Genomic DNA, 12281 nt, shown 5'->3' with positions numbered 1-12281 from the left:
ATCCAAGGAAATTTAAGGTAAAGAAGTAAAGACCGAGCGACCCCTATTATATTTGCCATCCGGTAAAAACTTATGTGTAGTATTGTACGCAGCAATATTATGCTTTTTCTGCCATCAAAATGTCAGAAAGAAGGAAGTATGTGAGGTTTGTTATATGGACTTGAATGTGGTGAAATTTGTTGGGGCGTTTTTGTTGTATTTGAAAGAAGAAAATCTTTAGTTGGTTGATGATGCCAAAAAGGAAAGCAAGCAATAAATTTATGTTTAATGTCTGGCATAAACTATACTTAAAATGTGTTTAGTTTTGGAGCTGGGGTCAAACGATTAAAGCAGAAGACCACAATATCTTCCAAAGACCTGGTGAATGGTTCGTATATACATATGTATGTACATATACATATACCGAAAATTTCCAGGAGAAATTAAACCAAGTAAATATCTGTACCAAATAAAAAGTAGAATCAGAATAAATCACCCAATAACCAACCAACACTTAATTGAAAAGAGGAAAAAAGAAAGAATATCAACCGTTTCCAGCCATCAACAGACTGTCGAACCAAACGACAACCATATGCAGGCATCATGGCATGTACGACCTTTTATGCAAGTCAAGTATCTGGCCGGACGACAACTAGCAACCATTGATTGAACGCACACCCAGAGACGGGTGTTCTAGGTTTGTGTAGTACCCCGACGCGATTGCATTATTGTATTCTTCCATTCTGCCTTATTCTCTTTGTGTTGTTTGCCACATTGACTAAATTATACTGAATTGCAATTAAGTGTTTAGTCGGTTCCCCGTACTTTAGTGTGTATGTATGTTTTCATGATTGCTTCGCCTACATTTCCTCCTGATTGCCAAAGCGAGGCACAATTGTTAGTCGCCATTGGTATAATGTGGATAAGAATGTCAATATGTGTATAGATAGCTACCTAAAGTTCATAGGAAAGGAAAAAAATACTCCTATGTATTTTCTGTTTATTTGATATTTGTTCGAAGGTGGTCTATATCGGTAGGAAATATTACGACGTGCAAAGTTTGGTACCAATCGGCTACTTTTTTCGAGAGTCATCGTGGGCACAATTTTAGCGAAAAATCTTGAATGTTTGTGGGGGAGGCTAAATCAACTCCAAATTGTCTGTAACGAATTTCTCCCAAACATATTTGGGGGTTTAAAATCATTATTTCAACGAAGCACATTTTGGTAGTATGAAAGTGTATATACCCTCTCTTTACACTAAAGGCTGAGGGTATAAAAAGCCAAGACCCAAATCTCGGGAGGTATATATGTGTGATCAGGTCACAAAGGAGTATCTATGGTAAAATTTTTTACTCTATTCGGTGCGTGCCTCTAAGCAACATAAGGACGTTAAGACATTTCGGAAAAGACAAAAACCGTATCTCGCGAGAAGTATGAACTTCGCACCGGAACTCTATACATGGATGTGATCATGATACCGAAGATTACTCATAGTAAAAACTTTAACCACGATAAGAGAGGTGGCCCTAAATCACATTCGTTTCTTGGAACAAGTTTCGTTTAGGAGTACCTATCGGATCGGGCTGAAATTTTTACCATAGGTAGTCCTTGGGACACTGAACACAACGGGATATAGCTTTTAGAGTTGTGCCAATCTAGTTCAATTAAACGACCTAGTTCACTATATACTTAAGTCCCTAGCCCGCAGCACTTGGGGTGCTGATAAAGAAACCTTGTTGACCACGTATAAAAGGATAGGTCGATCTGTGGTAAGCTATGCGGCGCCCGTTTGGTCCCCGAATTTATGTGACACGCAGTGGGAAAGGTTCAAATTTGTCAGAACGCCGCCCTGAGAACAGCAACAGGGTGCCTGCTCAAATCTACAGTGGACCATCTACATGAGGAGGCAAAGATTCTTCCAGCACAACATAATGAGATGCTATCGTTGCAGTACTTGCTCGTGAGAGCCATCCCAATCACCATCCGCTGACCACCGATACACCCAGACATATCAAAAAGGATATTCATGCTCTAGTGACGGCGGCCCAACAGTGTATTAGAGAACCTCTAGATCAACATGCATATCAGGCTGGTTTGAACAGCATTCACACGGATGCAGTTGCTAAGGCCATAAGCAATTATTGCGTGAATGAAGAGCGTCAGCTGCCACGACAATGCAGAGCACTGTTGGGCAGAAATGCTCGGCCTCATACACAAAAGTGTAAAAAATACATGAGTCTCTCGCAATTTGCCCACCATTGATCCAGAGTAGTTTTGGCTCAATTACGCTCGGGATATTGCTGTCGCCTAAATTCGTATTGGGCGGGTATCGATCGCAACCTGCAAGACATCTGCCCAGTATGCGGCATGGGCCCGCAGGATACTAAGCACATATTCAACTGTCCCGCCAAGCCTACTCATCTGACTCCAGTGGATCTGTTGTTACAACACCCCATCGAAGTAGCCACCTTCCTGGAACTGGAGATAGACCCAGTGCCAGATTGAACAGAGGAACGAACAAATAAACATAACAAAAACACTGTTACAACAACAACAAACATAATAATAAAACACTGTTACAACAACAACACACGAGCCTTACCACCCAACTGGGACCCCACCACCATAACAGTAGAAAATGTAATAAGAACAATCAAATCTGCCAAGAACTCTACCGCAATTGGCAAAGATGGACTTGCAACTAAAATCCTAAAACACATAGGACCAAACGGCGCCAAGTACATGGCTCTCACGTTTAACCAATGCCTCAACACAGTAGAAATCCCAGATATGTGGAAAGTAGGGAAGATAGTCCCTGTCCTCAAGCCAGGGAAACCAGCAAACTTAGGCAGTTCTTATAGACCAATCACTCTACTGTTCCGATCAGGAAGAAGTACGATCACTGCCCTCAGTGAAGATACCTCTAGCATCACTGAAGGTGATGGCACTGGACCTATCGAAAGCCTTCGACACGGTTAGTCACACCACCCTCTTAAGAGATGTTATGGATACCACACTCTTAAGAGGTGGCTGACTAATTATATGGACGGTAGGCAATCCTATGTGGAATTTAGAGGACACAAATTTAGAGGAAAAATAAACAAGGAGTGCCCCAAGGGGGCGTCCTCTCCCCTCTACTTTTAAACTTCTACGTTTCCAAAGCCCACATACCACCCACCCACACAAAACTAGTGTCCTACGCTGACGACTGCACAGTCATGTCCACCGGCAGAGACGTTAAGGCACTAGAAAGCAACATAAATAACTACTACCTCCTACTTCTTTTCTAAACGAAACCTACAACTCTCAGTCATTAAATCTACGGCAACAATTATAACCTCGTGGACAAAAGAAGTAAACATAAACCTTGACATACATATTGATGAACAAATCATCCCAACCATAAAAAACCCTAAAATCCTAGGTGTTACGTTCGACAACCTGCAATACTTCTGTAAACATGCTGAGAATGCGGGAAGACGCAACAAAATCCTCAAGGCATTAGCAGGTAGCACTTGGGGGAAGGACAAAGAAACAATACTCACCACCTACAAAGCCATTGGGCGTCCTCTAATGGACTATGCGGCACCAGTCTGGGCCCCAAGCGTCAGTGATACCCAGTGGAAAAATCTCCAAACAATTCAAAACAATGCATTGAGAATAGCTTCCGGTTGCCACCCCAAAACCACCTCCACCATGAGACCAAGATGCTCCCGGTCAAAGAGCACTGCACTCTGCTCACGAGACAACACGCAATAAAATGTCAACACCCTAACCATCCCAACCATCTTAGCTCTAAAAACCCACCTAGCTAGAGGACCAAGCCCATAAGGCAAGACTACCGCTCCGAAATTAAAAACATCCCCCATATCCCCCCAGACCCGTCCCCCGAAGATATTGAACAAGCCATGAAGCAGGTCCATACAGAGATGGTACATAATTATACCTCATCGTACACTAGCAGTATTGTGCTTGGTGGAAGGCCACCACCCATTAGTGAGGATGAAAGGTCACTACCCAGAGATACCAGATCGGTATTATCCCAACTCCGATCTGGCATCTCCAGGTACCTAAATAGCTACCTCTGTACCCTGAACCCGGAAATCTCGGATGTTTGCCCTAAATGCGGAGGTACCCCACACATCACGAGCATCACCTCTTTGCATGTCCAGCTAACCCGACTAACCTCACACCGGAATCGTTATGGAACCATCCAGTCGAGGCAGCTCGTTTACTTGAACAGTAAAATGTCAAGACACATATTTCGGAAGGTATATACTTCCCCGGGAAAGCTTTATGCCGTTGTGATCGGGGTCCCAAGAAATACCTATGCTAAAAATTTCAGCCCGATCCGAGAGGTGCTCCTAAACGAGACTTGTTCCCCCATTTTGAAAACATTTCTTTGACAGCTTGCATTTAAAGTTTTTATTGGCTTTGGTTATTTTTGCTTTACTGTTTACACTTGCGCTCCAAAATCCACTGGATTTCACGAAATCCTGAAATACACCCCAGTGTTTACACTTATTTTTTGTTGATTTCGAACGTATCACAATAATCAAGGTAGATGCATATGCGCAGCTGTTTGAACATGAATTTTCAAAACCAGTTTTTGAAAATTGAATTAATCGTCAAAAATATACAACAATATTTCTATATTGTATACAACTTTATTTCGAAAAATATCGTAAAATTATCTATATATCGTATTAATTTTGTATAGTACTAACAAATGAAAAAATAAAAATTATTTTAATAAAAAAACTTTGATAGATAAAAGTTGTGTTTAGAACCTGCAAGTAGTTTTCTCGTTTAGTACTAAAATGCGTTCCCGAACTCCGAAATCTAGCAAGACTTCCACTTCTCTTGTGTTTTCTGGCATACAATTTTGGCCTAGTAGAAACTAGCAGCATTTTCTTTGACATCAAAATACAGTCGGACCTCGATTATCCGTAATTACGGATAATCGATTTTCCCAGATAATGGAGGCAATGCTCTTATGCAGTTTTTAAACATATTTTTTAAGTAAAAATTACTTAATATTGTACAATAATATGAAAATCTGCAATTTTTATTTGTTATTTGTTACTGTAATCCACCAAATTTGAGAAGGATACATAATATAATCATCACCAGATTCATCTGAATTGACTTTGTCCCATGGTTTTTGTGATACCATAAATACACATACGGGAGAATTTCCAGTTTTCTTTGTTTACCTTTTGTTTGCTTAATCAGATTAATTGGAAAGTGTGTTTTTACTCCCGGGCAATGATGTTTATAACGAAAAATAGAAGATATGAAAAAAGTTCAACATTTCTTTTCTATCACGGATAATGGAGGTTCCCGGATAATCGAGGTGCAACTGTATGATAATTGACCATCTACCTTGTTTATTGTGATACGTGAAAAGTGTTGCAACTTTTGGTACTTTTTTAGGCAAAAACCTGGTTGTATATCATGTGTACTGTGATTTCGATGTTGATTTCCTGAAATCGCGAAATGAGATGATTTCATTCTTGTATGCGAAATCATGATAAATTTTGCTGCTGAATGTAAACCCAGCATTATACCACAACTAAAGCCAGCGTGCGATGTGCCAACATGATGAAACAAATGCTGCGACAATGAAACTATTTGCTCCTTATTTTTTCGTTTCCATGACAGTCGGTTATATGCTTCGTTTACCATTTGGCGATGAGTTGTAGGACATACAAACAAACGGTGGGGGCTTTTGAGCTATGCCTTGTAAAACATTTACATGAAACGTGCCATTAAAGTTGTCTATTACATGAATGAACTTTTAAATAACATAAGTATTTTCACAGAGATTGTGTTTTGGTTTTTATATTCTTCTAAAAAACTTAAAATTGTTCCATTTTATTGGTTATAAATATAGCCAGGCACAAGGTACACTTGCCTATGCACAAATAAAAAGTAATATGTCAAAATATGTGTAGGGTGTAATGCTGTTCAAAACTATGAAGGTGGGGGACAACAAGGGACACCCCAACATTAAACTTTTGTTTAAAATAAACACTGTGTGAGGCTGTTTAAATTCACTGTGCTGCGTTGACCCTTTTCGATTTGTTGTTGTTATTGCTGGTGTTGCTCTTGTTTTCCTCTTCTTTTATATCTGTTGTATATACGCAGGCAAGGCAAGCCGCACACAAACCATCGACTCTTACAACAAAATGAGACAAGCAAAGCAAGCCACCATCATCCAACTTTGAACAAAAAAAAAAACAACAACATTTTCTCTACCTCGGAAAACGACAATGAGAAATGAATCCACAAAACCCAATCAAATAATGGGGAGAACCGAAACCAAGTACAAGAAGAAGAAGAAACAGCAATCAGCAGCAGCAGAAGAATGAATATTTTTAAACTAATGATTTTTCACCCATTTATTGTGGTGTTACGTTTTTTTTCGTTTTGAATAAAATGCTAAATATTTTCCCGAAAAATGCCAACACCTCGATATTTTCGATTATATCATCAAAAGATTTACGAAAATTTTTATAAAAATAAAGACATTGCAAAAAATTACATACACACTTATGTATACCACGAAGAATCAGGCAGGGGCAGTTTGTATTTTAAAACAAAAAAAATCTGTGTGTGTGTCAGTTGAAAGCTTAAAATGGCAGCAGCAGACCGATACAAAATATTAAAGTAGAATCTTAAAGTAAAAGAAATCCATACAAAACTTAAAACGCAGCACAATTTTAATATTAACTTTTTATCAAAGAAGACGAAAAAATATAACTGGAAAATTGTGGACAAGTTAACGCCTTTAATCAGGAATGTCAATGCCTACCTAAACTACTGCTGGTATAGTTTTTTTTTACATAACTGTGTGGAAAATAGTAGATATCCTTGTGAAAGTTGTGTGTATATACCTTGAATTTCTTTTTCAACGTTTTTGCACTTTGTTAACTTCAATTTATCGGATTATTTTGTTGCTTTCACAAAATCTAGATTTTTTTATATTTTTTCTAGACATTTGGTATTTTAATACACTATTTAATAATGGTTGATTTTGATGTTCTCATTTGTATTTTTCTTCACATGTATATTCTCTCTCTCCTATTATATATATTTTTCTCATTTATTGAGTATTTTTATTAGATTTCTTCTCTTTTTTAAGTTTTTTTCTTCTTTTTAACTTTTCAATGTTTTTCTTCCGTACACTTCAACACTTTACGACTTTTCCTCACGCAATGCCAAATCAAGACTGCCAACGCGAAACAACACGACTATCAGTTGAGCACAAAACTCGTGGTTTTGCTTTGTTTACAACTCAATGCAAGCATGCCCCTCCATATCTTGTATTGGTATTGATAAAGAGTCTCTTTTCGACTTGTCAAACAACAGCAGCTATAAGAAAGGAGAAAATGTTGTGACTTGTTGTCATGAAAACTCAACTAATGGACACATCTGGCTGAACAGTCATGACATGTGAGAAAAATGAGTGGAATATGACAGTGAGAGAAATACACTCGCGTATGCGTAATAACTTATGGTATATGAGTGTATTTTTGTGGTAATAAAAGGAATAAAAAACCACTAGTAAATTATATATTTTAACTAAAATTATTCAATTTGAATGTTTCTATAGGTCTAAATCTGATATAATAATCAGTTTTAACATGGCTACGTAAAATGGAAGTAATAAAAATAAAACCCACTCTATAAATCAAGCAAAGGGAAAATAGCAACTTTTAAACTAGGGTGGACCGGATAAATATACAATACAATTGAAAATACATATATACTAAAGGTTTGACAATTATTAAAATTAATCAAAAAACGTAAAATATAGGGAGCCTTATAAAAGAAATGCGGACCGAAAAATGTGACAGCCGGGAATTTTAAACTTTCGCCTATGGACAAGGTACAACAGCGGCTATGCTGTGAAATCAGAAATAAAACTTTCCTTTAAGAATAAAAGTGTTATTTTAATATAGGTAAAACTTTAAAGAACAGAACATTTAGATTCGGGGAATGATAAATCGGGCACAGATAGATAATCTTCTGAAACAATGTGCCTGCTCAAAATTTTTTGCACCATTGCTCATTGTGAAGACCTTGTTGATAAAAAGAAGTACAATGCCTCCCGGTTAAGTAGCATTCATAAAATTCAAAAAAAAAAAAAAATGAGGCAATTATGCGGGAATGGCCGTTAAGAAAATCTCGCATAGCCTCCTCATTTGAGTAGTTACAAAAATCTCATTAATTGCTTTACGAAAAATAACAACAATTAAAACATACTCCTTAAAACCAAAATTGTGTATTGTAGAATCTTCAAGTCTACAAGTATATAATTTGATCAATAGAAATATTCAACAGCAATCATATTCAACTCGTCCAAAATTTGGAAGCCAGTACGTAGACCATAACACCGGTCATCTTCATCACAATTCACGTAGTCATCGAAATTGATTGTCCCAGGAGAGCATTTATAGTGCGGTTCTATAACTACTTAACGACGGAAATACCGACAAAGATTTGGCCTACACTTTGTACATCGTGAAAGTTATACCAGACTTAGATGAAGTTTAAATATGGACTCAATCGGTCCACTCCTTCGGGTACCTCCCACACAAAATTTCGGAAAAGTTCAGTTTAGGACCTGCTCTCGAATCGCTTTAATTTTTGTTGTAGCAACTTGTATTCTCTGTCTCCCATACGACGATACAAGTTTCATAAGGGGCAAGTCCATACTTCCTGAGAAAATAGTCTGAAAGTTGCAAAAAAACCCTATGACGCCGTGTGTAGTGGTTGGAGCGCAAGATAAATCTCGAACGGATCTGCCAATTCGGTCCAAAATTTGGCCTTCGTAATATTTTGTCCAAACATAGTTTAAGTTCGAAGATACACCATGTCGGTCCACTCCTTCAGGTACTTCCCGCACAAAAACTCAAAAATCTTCGAAAAAATTTTCGCACGATAATTCTTAAAGGGAGTGACTGATGTAATCCATACTCTACACATCCTAATATGTCTACCAGATATAGATCAGGTTCGAATATGGACTATATTTGTGCACTCCTTTAAGTACCTCCCACACAAAATTTCGGATAAATTCACTTTAAGACCTTCCCTCGAATCACTTTGATTTTTGTTGAAGCGATTTGCAATCGCTGCCTCCATTACGACGGTAAAAGTTTTTTCAAGAGCAGGTCCATATTTCTTGGGAAAACATCCCGAAAGGTGTAAAACAGCCCTATGTCACCATATGTGGCTCTCGAACTGTTCTACCGATTTGGTGCAACATTTGGTCTTCGTCATATTTTATCCAAACTTAGTTTCATGGGGGAATACCGGTCCCCAATTTCCGGTACTTCTCCCCAATATTTAAAAAATGTCACAAAAATGTTAGGACGATATCACTTGAATAGTGCAACCAATTTGGTCCAAACTTTGGATCTCCTAATATCTTGTCAAAATTTAGTTTAACTTTTAAAATGGCCCACATCGGTCTTCCCTAAGGATACCTCCCTCACAAAAGTTCAACATTTGTGTTAATTCCTAATCCACATTTTTGTCGGCAAGTTCAAATGTTGAAAAAGAGCCACCAAATTCTGAAGAGACGCTAAATACATTCTACCTGTCCGTAGATGAAAGTTTCAATTCACATTGGCTGAGGGTATACCTCTGTCGGCAAAGCCGACTGACACTTTTTTACTTGTTTAATCATAATAGGAATTCCCATGGCCTTTGTTACTGCTTGCAGTGGATCTTTCAGAAAAAACATAGGTTTTCCGTAATATACGCGACTATGTGGTTCCATTAAGACACCAACGAATCTCCAAATTTGGTTTCGTTAACGACGCTCGAAATTCGCAGTTGCTTTTCAGATTATCTAGCTAGACAAACCTATCCATTTTCATTTCAACAAACTGCAGATTCCCACATCATTGGCCGAAATGCAGACCCATTAATATCATTAGTGAATCTCCCTCCATATTTGGGTTAATGTTTTAAGGCTGCAGCATAGATTAATGAATATACAGACGACGGAATGCTCTCACTGAGTACGTTCGAATTGAGTGTGGTAAACTCAATATAAAATGCAAAAAATACAAGTTAATACATATTTTGTTGTGACAAAAATCTACATGGGGTAAGTTTTTGATGTGAACTATATCCTCAGATAAAAATATACAAGAATATGTTGTCATTTTCCCAAAAAATCGTCTTCGAACTTTTTTGAGTTTTCGGGTTTGAGTTACTTGTCCGCGGAAAAATTGAGTAATCCTTCGTCTATAAATACATTAGACTATGGCTGCAGTTGTTTATTTATTATTTTTGCGACTTATCGTTTTTCATCACTACCTGAACAGTTGAACCTCGATTATCCGGGATAGAAAAGAATGTTGGTATTTTTTCCATTTCCTCTATTTTTTATTATAAAAAAACTTCATTATCCGGGAGTAAAACACACTTTCCACTAAATTGGATTAAGCAAACAAAAGGTGAACGAAAGCTTTGTGTTTATGGTATCACTAAAATCATGGGGGCAAAGTCAATTCAGATGAATCTGATAATGAATATGATGTACGCTTCTAAAATTTGGTGGATTATTGAGTAAATATGCATAGTTTATTATTATTACTATGCCATTTCTACTCAAAATATGTTCAAAAACTGCATAAAAACATTGTCTCCATTATCCGGGAAAATCGATTATCCGTAATGCCTCCGGAATACATGTTCCCCAAGAACGTTTCGAACGGTTTTAGAATCCCGAGATCAGTTTTCAAGGTATTTCTAATTTATACGACTGTTGTTTTGGGGGTTTTATCCACAACACCTATAATATAACGCTTTGCTCTTACAGAAATTTTGGGTAGACTGTTACTTCTAGACTTGTTAAGTACAGATTTAGTCTCGGAAAATTTATTTACTATACTCTATACTGTCAATTTGGCAAGACCAATTGTTTTTAGCAATTGAATTCAAAGAATTTTCTTTTCTTCATTTAATTACGAGCCCTTCTTTTTCAACCCATTTTAACCATTTTCAAATATCTACCAAATATGATTAAAATGCTAAAGAGGAATACACGATGGCCACCTCTTATTTCATGACAATTATCGACATCCAAACAGTTTTACCAAAACAACATTCCACCCTATTATATTTCTCACTCAAAAAAGCGTTGATTTAGATTTAGAACGTTTTCACACGATAAGGTTTGACTGCTCAAAAACGTGGTTTCCGTTTTGACTCTCATTCGTAATTTTCACATCTAGTGTTGCGTTTTTGAAGTCATTGTATACAAGCGTACTTTTTGAACAAAAAGAAGTACGGTTTTACATAAATGTACCAAAAAGGTTTATGTGTGTATTGTATTTGAAAATTAAAAAAGTAATTCTTGTGAATCCCATAAAATTGGGTAAAATGTATGCGTTGTTAAAATTGTTGCCTCATGCGCGCATGCCATGTAAAAAATAATGTAATAATTCTTACCACCTGAAGGTAAGATGATACCTGCGTTACCAGCGTAAATTTTTCAAGAAAGATTTTTATGAAATAGGGAAATACCTTTGTTATTAACAGGTACATAGAAGTCATGTTTTATAGAACACCTTTATTTGTAAAAAATATGATGAAACAGGTAGATAATATCTTACATGCTAGTGTTGTATGTATGGTACTTTATGTACGTTTTCGTTCACTTACTTCCACATTTTGTTTCAACACTGACACAATTTACGAATGACAATCAAAACGGACAACGCATTTTTGAGCAGGCAAACCTTATCGTGTGAAAACGTTCTTACAAAAAAAAAATATTTTTTTCCATTTACTGCTAGATAGGCGATATTCAAATAAGAATAAGATAGTATGTACGAATGTATGTATGTACATAGGTATTTACCTATTATTCTTATTAGTCTAACCCTTGCCGATTGTTTGGCTCTGAGTAGGTATATTCCAATTGGATTTTCCACAAATATGAGGCAATTCATGCATATAAATAAAACCTCATATTAGTAGATGCAGATTACTATGTGAAAACCAGAAGCCATTGAAGTCGATCACACAGAGCTTAAAAAATGTCCACAAAACTATTAAAAATATATAATTACGTATTTAATTGTGTTATTTTATATTTCTAAAACGTAGCCCCATAAATATTAGCAGCGTGTGAGTTGAATGTGGTGTGGCCGCCATTAACACTCAATTACATGAACTTTGAGTGGAACGTGTACGCTCTTTTTTTGCTTTGTTTTTTTTTTCTTCTTATACCTACACACGGCAAGCGGCAACGACACAGAACATGCTAATATT

The 12281-nt window shown here is 36.9% G+C and overlaps 1 protein-coding gene across 38 annotated transcripts in view; it reads right to left on the bottom strand.

Moving 5' to 3' along the window:
* ctrip (E3 ubiquitin-protein ligase ctrip) overlaps positions 1–12281 on the bottom strand; it is an 82630-nt gene that overhangs the window by 52992 nt on the left and 17357 nt on the right. For 12 of the 38 annotated variants that reach the window (XM_073965750.1, XM_073965893.1, XM_073965898.1 and 9 more), the window contains exon 1: positions 6881–7223. The exons of 17 other annotated variants lie outside the window; for them this stretch is intronic. The gene's annotated coding sequence lies outside the window, so the exon portion shown is untranslated. Of the gene's footprint in view, positions 1–6880; positions 7234–12281 lie in introns of those variants that run through there. 9 more of the 38 variants (XM_073965760.1, XM_073965754.1, XM_073965766.1 and 6 more) reach the window with 4 other exon arrangements.

The sequence above is a fragment of the Musca autumnalis genome, unplaced genomic scaffold, assembly GCF_047663935.1.
Source record: "Musca autumnalis isolate F117 unplaced genomic scaffold, ASM4766393v1 scaffold_1, whole genome shotgun sequence".
Lineage (NCBI taxonomy): Eukaryota > Metazoa > Arthropoda > Insecta > Diptera > Muscidae > Musca > Musca autumnalis.
This window is presented reverse-complemented; position numbering and strand designations above follow the sequence as displayed.